This window comes from Gastrolobium bilobum, unplaced genomic scaffold (assembly GCF_033153095.1).
Source record: "Gastrolobium bilobum isolate Gb01-03AN ecotype WA unplaced genomic scaffold, APGP_CSIRO_Gbil_v1 utg31454, whole genome shotgun sequence".
Taxonomy (NCBI): Eukaryota; Viridiplantae; Streptophyta; class Magnoliopsida; order Fabales; family Fabaceae; genus Gastrolobium; species Gastrolobium bilobum.
The window spans coordinates 36,316-43,901 of record NW_026898263.1 but is presented as its reverse complement, the minus strand read 5'-3'; positions in this window follow the sequence as shown (position 1 = coordinate 43,901).

Sequence of the window (7,586 nt, the reverse complement as noted above, 5' to 3'; positions counted from 1 at the left end):
CGGCATACCTTCTAAATAGGGTACCGTCTAAATCTGTTCAGACCACACCATATGAGATATGGAATGGTAAGAGACCCAACCTGAGTTACCTCAGGGTATGGGGATCGCCAGCTTATGTCAAAGCGTTGGCATCAGACAAGCTTAGTGCTAAGAGTACTAAATGTCTATTTGTGGGGTATCCCAAAGGTACTAAGGGATACTACTTTTACTCCATGGATGAACACAAGGTGTTTGTGTCAAAGAATGCTGAGTTCCTTGAGAAGGATTTGATCTCTCAAGGAGCCAGTGGGAGTAAGATTGATCTTGAAGAAGTTCAAGAACCACATGAACAGATTGAGGAACCCGAGTCTGCTCCGCAGGCGACGTTCTCCAATGGAGAAGTAAACACACAACTCCGTAGGTCAACGAGGGTCATCCATCCACCTGAGAGGTATGGGTTTGTGATTGAGAATCAGCAAACCGTCGAGGATGATGAACCAAGTAACTACGAAGAGGCAGTCAAGGATGTTGACTCTTCTAGATGGCTTGAAGCCATGGAATCTGAAATGGATTCGATGTATCAAAACAAGGTATGGACCTTGGTTCCTAAACCGCAAGGAATAGTTCCTATTGGTAACAAATGGGTCTTTAAAAGAAAGACTGATGCAGATGGCAACGTTCAGACCTACAAAGCTAGGTTGGTTGCGAAAGGGTATCGTCAAAGACAAGGAGTTGACTATGATGAGACTTTCTCACCTGTTGCCATGATCAAATCTATTAGGATCATGCTTGCAATAGCGGCATATCACGACTATGAAATTTGGCAAATGGATGTCAAGACCGCCTTCTTGAATGGGTTCTTGAAGGAGGAAGTGTACATGACACAACCTGAAGGCTTTGAAATCAAAGATCAGGAGCATATGGTATGCAAACTTCAAAGGTCGATATATGGGCTAAAGCAAGCATCAAGGAGTTGGAATATTCGTTTTGATGAAGTCGTTAAGAGTAACGGTTTTATCAAGAACGAGGATGAACCTTGTGTTTACAAGAAGGTTAGTGGGAGTAATGTCGTCTTCCTAGTACTTTATGTAGATGACATATTGTTAATAGGAAATGACATCCCCACATTACAAACAACGAAAGAGTGGCTTTCAAAAAGCTTCACCATGAAGGATTTGGGAGAAGCGGCCTTTATAATAAAGAATCTATAGAGATAGATGACAAGGCTTGATCATGTTGACAAGATGCTAGGGTTTAGCATGGAAGGGGAAGTTTTTTATCAATCTTATATGAATGTTAAAGATCTATAGAGATAGATCCAATTGCTAAGGAGGTTATAGCATGACTTTATCAATGTGGGGATTATAATCCATCTTTACATATTATATGGGATTTCTCTAAAGGTGATATCTGCCTTTGATGAGACCTATTTGACTTAAGCGAATGGCTCCATGTTGTCGCAAAGCAAGTATATATAATAAGTTCAGATATGAACTTATTGATCCAAACTGCATCCTTAGACGCTTCTGAAGCAGCTATATATTCAGCTTCTGTCGTTGAATCTGCTGTTGTCTCCTGCTTGGAACTCTTCCAAACCATTTAAGGTGAATACAAACCCTGACTGTGACTTGCAGTCATCTTTGTCACTCTGAAAGCTGGCATCAGTGAACCCTTTCACTGTTAGCTCATCAACCCCACCATAGACCAGAAACACATCCTTAGTTCTTCTTAAGTATTTAAGGATGGTCTTGACTGCTGTCCAGTGACCCTCTCCAGGGTCCGACTGGTATCTGCTCGTAATGCTTAAAGCATATGAGACATCTGGTCTCGTACATATCATGGCATACATGATGGATCCAATAGCCGAAGCGTATGGAATTCCACTCATGCGATCCTTCTCAGCCTGTGACTTAGGACACATGGCCTTTGAAAGATGTACCCCATGACATGCTAAACCTCTTTAGCATCTTGTCAATATACGTGGATTGAGATAAACCCAGCAGCCTGTTTGATCTATCTCTATAGATTTTTATACCAAGTATAAAGGCCGCCTCTCCCAAATCCTTCATGGTGAAGCTTTTTGAAAGCCACTCTTTCGTCGTTTGTAATGTGGGGATGTCATTTCCTATTAACAATATGTCATCTACATAAAGTACTAGGAAGACGACATTACTCCCACTAACCTTCTTGTAAACACAAGGTTCATCCTCGTTCTTGATAAAACCGTTACTCTTAACGACTTCATCAAAACGAATATTCCAACTCCTTGATGCTTGCTTTAGCCCATATATCGACCTTTGAAGTTTGCATACCATATGCTCCTGATCTTTGATTTCAAAGCCTTCAGGTTGTGTCATGTACACATCCTCCTTCAAGAACCCATTCAAGAAGGCGGTCTTGACATCCATTTGCCAAATTTCATAGTCGTGATATGCCGCTATTGCAAGCATGATCCTAATAGATTTGATCATGGCAACAGGTGAGAAAGTCTCATCATAGTCAACTCCTTGTCTTTGACGATACCCTTTCGCAACCAACCTAGCTTTGTAGGTCTGAACGTTGCCATCTGCATCAGTCTTTCTTTTAAAGACCCATTTGTTACCAATAGGAACTATTCCTTGCGGTTTAGGAACCAAGGTCCATACCTTGTTTTGATACATCGAATCCATTTCAGATTCCATGGCTTCAAGCCATCTAGAAGAGTCAACATCCTTGACTGCCTCTTCGTAGTTACTTGGTTCATCATCCTCGACGGTTTGCTGATTCTCAATCACAAACCCATACCTCTCAGGTGGATGGATGCCCCTCGTTGACCTACGGAGTTGTGTGTTTACTTCTCCATTGGAGAACGTCGCCTGTGGAGCAGACTTGGGTTCCTCAATCTGTTCATGTGGTTCTTGAACTTCTTCAAGATCAATCTTACTCCCACTAGCTCCTTGAGAGATCAAATCCTTCTCAAGGAACTCAGCATTCTTTGACACAAACACTTTGTGTTCATCCATGGAGTAAAAGTAGTATCCCTTAGTACCTTTGGGATACCCCACAAATAGACATTTAGTACTCTTAGCACTAAGCTTGTCTGATGCCAACGCTTTGACATAAGCTGGCGATCCCCATACCCTGAGGTAACTCAGGTTGGGTCTCTTACCATTCCATATCTCATATGGTGTGGTCTGAACAGATTTAGACGGTACCCTATTTAGAAGGTATGCCGCTGTGTCTAGGGCATATCCCCAAAACGATTTTGGAAGTTGAGTCTCATTCATCATAGACCTGACCATGTCTAACAAGGTCCTGTTTCTCCTTTCGGAGACACCATTTTGGTGTGGTGTGTAAGGTGCAGTAAACTGCGAGAGAATTCCATTTTCTCTCAGATAATCCTGAAACTCATGGCTCAGATATTCACCACCACGATCTGATCGTAATGTCTTAATCATCTTGCCACGCTGTTTCTCTACTTCATTCCTAAACTCCTTGAACTTTTCAAAGGCTTCGGATTTATATCTCATTAGGTACACGTACCCAAATCTTGATTTGTCATCTGTAAAGGTAATGAAATAGGAGTATCCTCCTCTAGCCTCTATAGACATTGGCCCACAAACATCAGTGTGAATGAGTTCTAATAACTCACTAGCCCTATGACTCTCAAGCCCCTTGGGCTTGTGACAAGTCATTTTCCCAGCTAGACAAGATTCACATTGTCCATAGGATTCCAAATCCATGGAATCTAGGTATCCATCTGCATGCATCCTAGACAATCTTGTTTCGTTTATGTGCCCTAGTCTACAATGCCAAAGATAAGATTGATTATCTATCCTAGGTCGTTTCACAGCTACATTGAGCACTTCAGTTCCCATTTCCAGAACATACAATCCATTTATTAATGAAGCAGTACCATAAACAATATCATTCAAAATGATAGAAAATGTACCATTCTTAATACTAAAAGTAAAACCATCTTGTTCTAAACAAGAAATAGAAATAATGTTTCTAGAAATGTTCGGAACATAAAGACAATTATTCAAATGCAGTAAAAGGCCCGTAGGCAAAATAAGGTCGGCATCTCCAACAGAATGAGCAGCAACCCTTGCTCCATTGCCAACGCGAAGATCCACCTCGTTTCTCTCCAATCTCCTTGGGCTCCTAAGCACCTGCAACATATTGCAGATATGAGAACCACAACCGGTATCCAATACCCATGAAGTCGGATTAGCACAAGAATAATTTATCTCAATCATGAAAGTACCTGAGGCAGAAGCATCACCATGCTTCTTGTCCTTCACACTCTTCAGGTAGTCTGGACAATTCCTCTTCCAATGGCCTTTCTTGCCACAATGGAAGCACTCAGCATCGCCTTTGTCCTTGGATGCTTTCTTACCCTTCTTGTTGCCCTTCTTCTTCTTGGATTTTCCTTTGGGCTTAAGGGAGTCACCTTTAGCAGGCTCCTTACCCTTACCCTTACCCTTGGCCTTGTTAGGCCCACCAATCAGAAGAGCTTGTGTCCTATCCTTCTTGATAGACACTTCAGCAGTTGTTAACATGCTTAACAATTCAGGCAAGCTCACAAGCATCCCATGCATGTTATAATTCATTATGAATTGACTGAAGGAAGGTGGAAGTGAGGCCAGGACTAAGTCATTACTCAGTTCGGCATCCATCAAGAAGCCTAGATTTCCTAGCTTCTCAATCAGCCCGATTATCTTAAGAACATGACTGCTAACAGACATGTTCTCAGACATCCTGCAAGAGAACAGTTCTCTAGAGGCCTCATACCTCTCATGCCTGCCTTTAACGTCATACAACTCCTTGAGATGTAAGACAATAGAGGGAGCATCCATATGCTCATGCTGCTTTTGCAGTTCAGGTGACATGGATGCCAACATGATGCATACTGCCATCGTATCGTCATCCATGTGTTGTTTGTGGGCCTCGAAATCATATTCCGCGAACCCATCTTCCCCTTCCCTAGGAGCTACGGGTAATGGACCATCAAGGACGTAGGCAATCTTTTCGGCCCTAAGAACAATTCTCAGGTTCCGATACCAGTCCATAAAGTTTGAACCGGTCAGTTTATTCGTATCAAGTATTGAGCGCAGTGACAGTGGATTAGTCATACTAAAAACTGAAAAATGTAAAGAAAGATTAATTAATATATTGTCGTGTTACAATTTATTAAAGACTTTAAATAAATTGCCCCTCCCACTATTTTATCTAAGTCAATGACCCTTACCATTTGACTTAGGGTTAATCTACTTTTAGATTTTACCTTAGTGAGATTAAGAGTGCGATTATTTATTTTAACCCTCGTCTGAGACCGCAAGATTAATTTAAATAATGGGTTGATCAACAGTATCTCATACCCTCTCTTAACATTAGGTTGACAACTCCTTGTCACTTAGTGGTGCATCTCATGCAACCAACCTAGCATTATTACCCTAAGCCCATAAGCCCGGCTGGGCCTGCAACTTATGCCTTAGTTAAGCATCAACCAGCACCCTAAGTGTCTAACACTTCTAATACTACTCTTACTCAACGAAACAGTGGGTCCCAACTGAGTTGTGGAGCACCACTATGTAGAGGAGGTTCGAGTAATATTGGTGGTGGGAGGTAATCATATGCTTAATAATTTATTCCTTTTAAGGGTTCCTTTTATTTAGGGATTTTATTAGGTCTCATCAAACGTATTAACATATTATCATGCTAGTCGTAACCTATGTCATACATCTATCGGTTTAGACTAGTCGAAATTGGACGTGCATAATAATACATACAAGCGCGCTTTGTCCAATTCATGCATACTAGTCGTTTAAAACATAAAAGCATACATGCTAATAAAACAGTTTTATTTGAGACGGTCATGGTGCTCGTGCATTCGTCCTTCCGCTTCTCAAGCCATGGCTCCTTGTCGTCTAAACGCCACTAGCCTATTTCTCTAATTACATATAATTGAAGAAACTCCAAAACATCTTTGGAGGGACAAATACAAAATTTAAAATTCAAAATTACATTTTAATTCAAATCGAACAAAATTACACCTTTAATTTAAAATATAAAATTTGAAATTTAAACTCGGGCACCATGACCATCCCCTTCCAATTTGTACCTGTAAATACAAATAACTAGCAAGCACATAATATCACATATTATATAACATGTTCATCCATACGTCAGATCATTTTAACATTTAAAATATCAACACAAGAATCATGATTCAAATTTTCTTAATGGCCGAATTATATAACAATTAATATAATTCAAATTTTGATGACTCTTTCTCAAAGGACACAAAATTAAACCACACATGCTGACACCACACATGGTATGGCCGAATCACATATCACATATATGATTAAATTTTTAACAAAATTTCATGTCTTTCTCATGGAACAATTCACAGCGAAAATTAAGAAAACAATCAAGGTACTCATAGTACCCCTCATGGCCGATTTTATCCCTTTCAAAAAGGTGTTTCTTTTAAAACTTTCACAAAGAAAAGAAACAAAACCATGATCACATACAGACACATGAACATAGCAATCACATTAACATGTTCATAAAATAAAAACTTTAACGATTTAAAGCATAGTATTTCGAAATCCATATGCTATGATTCAAGTTTTAATTCTTTAAAGAATTTTGACCGTAAAGAACAAGTTTTTACAAACAAGGTACCATCACCCGCCGATGGTAAAGCAACCGGGCTCTGATACAACTTGAAAGAAACTGACCTTGAAGGTCGAGGCATGTGAGAGGGAAAAACAAAATTTTTCGAGCGGAATAACACATACCATATCAAGAAACATGCTTTAGGGCATGGATGTTACCTTGTTTGCTTTCCAAAACTGGAGGATGATCAAGATGAGGCTTGAAGATGTAAGCCCTCTAATGTTGATCCACACCACCCTTTGTCAAGACGGAAGAACTCTTCTTCAAGGCCACCAACGAAAACACCAATGGAGGCAAGTTATGCGCCCAATGTGTGAACGAGGAGGCTAGGTCAAGGTGTTTAGAAGAGTGAATATTCAGCAAGAATAGACATAAAAGTGGCGCATGGTTTTCTTTGAAAAAAGCTAGGTTATTTTGAAACTCTCTTAAGTAAAACCTCAAAAGGAACCCATAAGGAGATGAGAGAATGAGTTAAAAAAAATCTAATTTTCTTCACTCAAATAAGGTCCTATATATAGCGCACACTAGGGGGATGAGTGGAGTTGTTGCAAAATTCAAATCTTGTCAACAACCTCCTCTCACATCCTCATGATATCAAGTGAATATCTCAACAAGAATCTGACTCAACAACCATCATATGGCCAGCCATATGGTGCGCCCCACTTGGCCTCATAACAGTCCAGATACATTGAACAATTGCATTCAAACTTGAACCAACTGTCTCACTTATTCTCTCAACAAACCAAATCTGACTGGAGCTCATTTGGTTGATCCTATGACCATCATCAGATACCTAAATCAGCGCCCCATATCCTCACTAGAAGATTCTTAAAGATCTCCTCTTGATATTTGGGATTTGTTCCAACAAGATCTTATCTTATCCTTTTGTTGTGAAACAACTTTTCATAGCCAATTCAAATTCGAATTCAAACATTTGAATT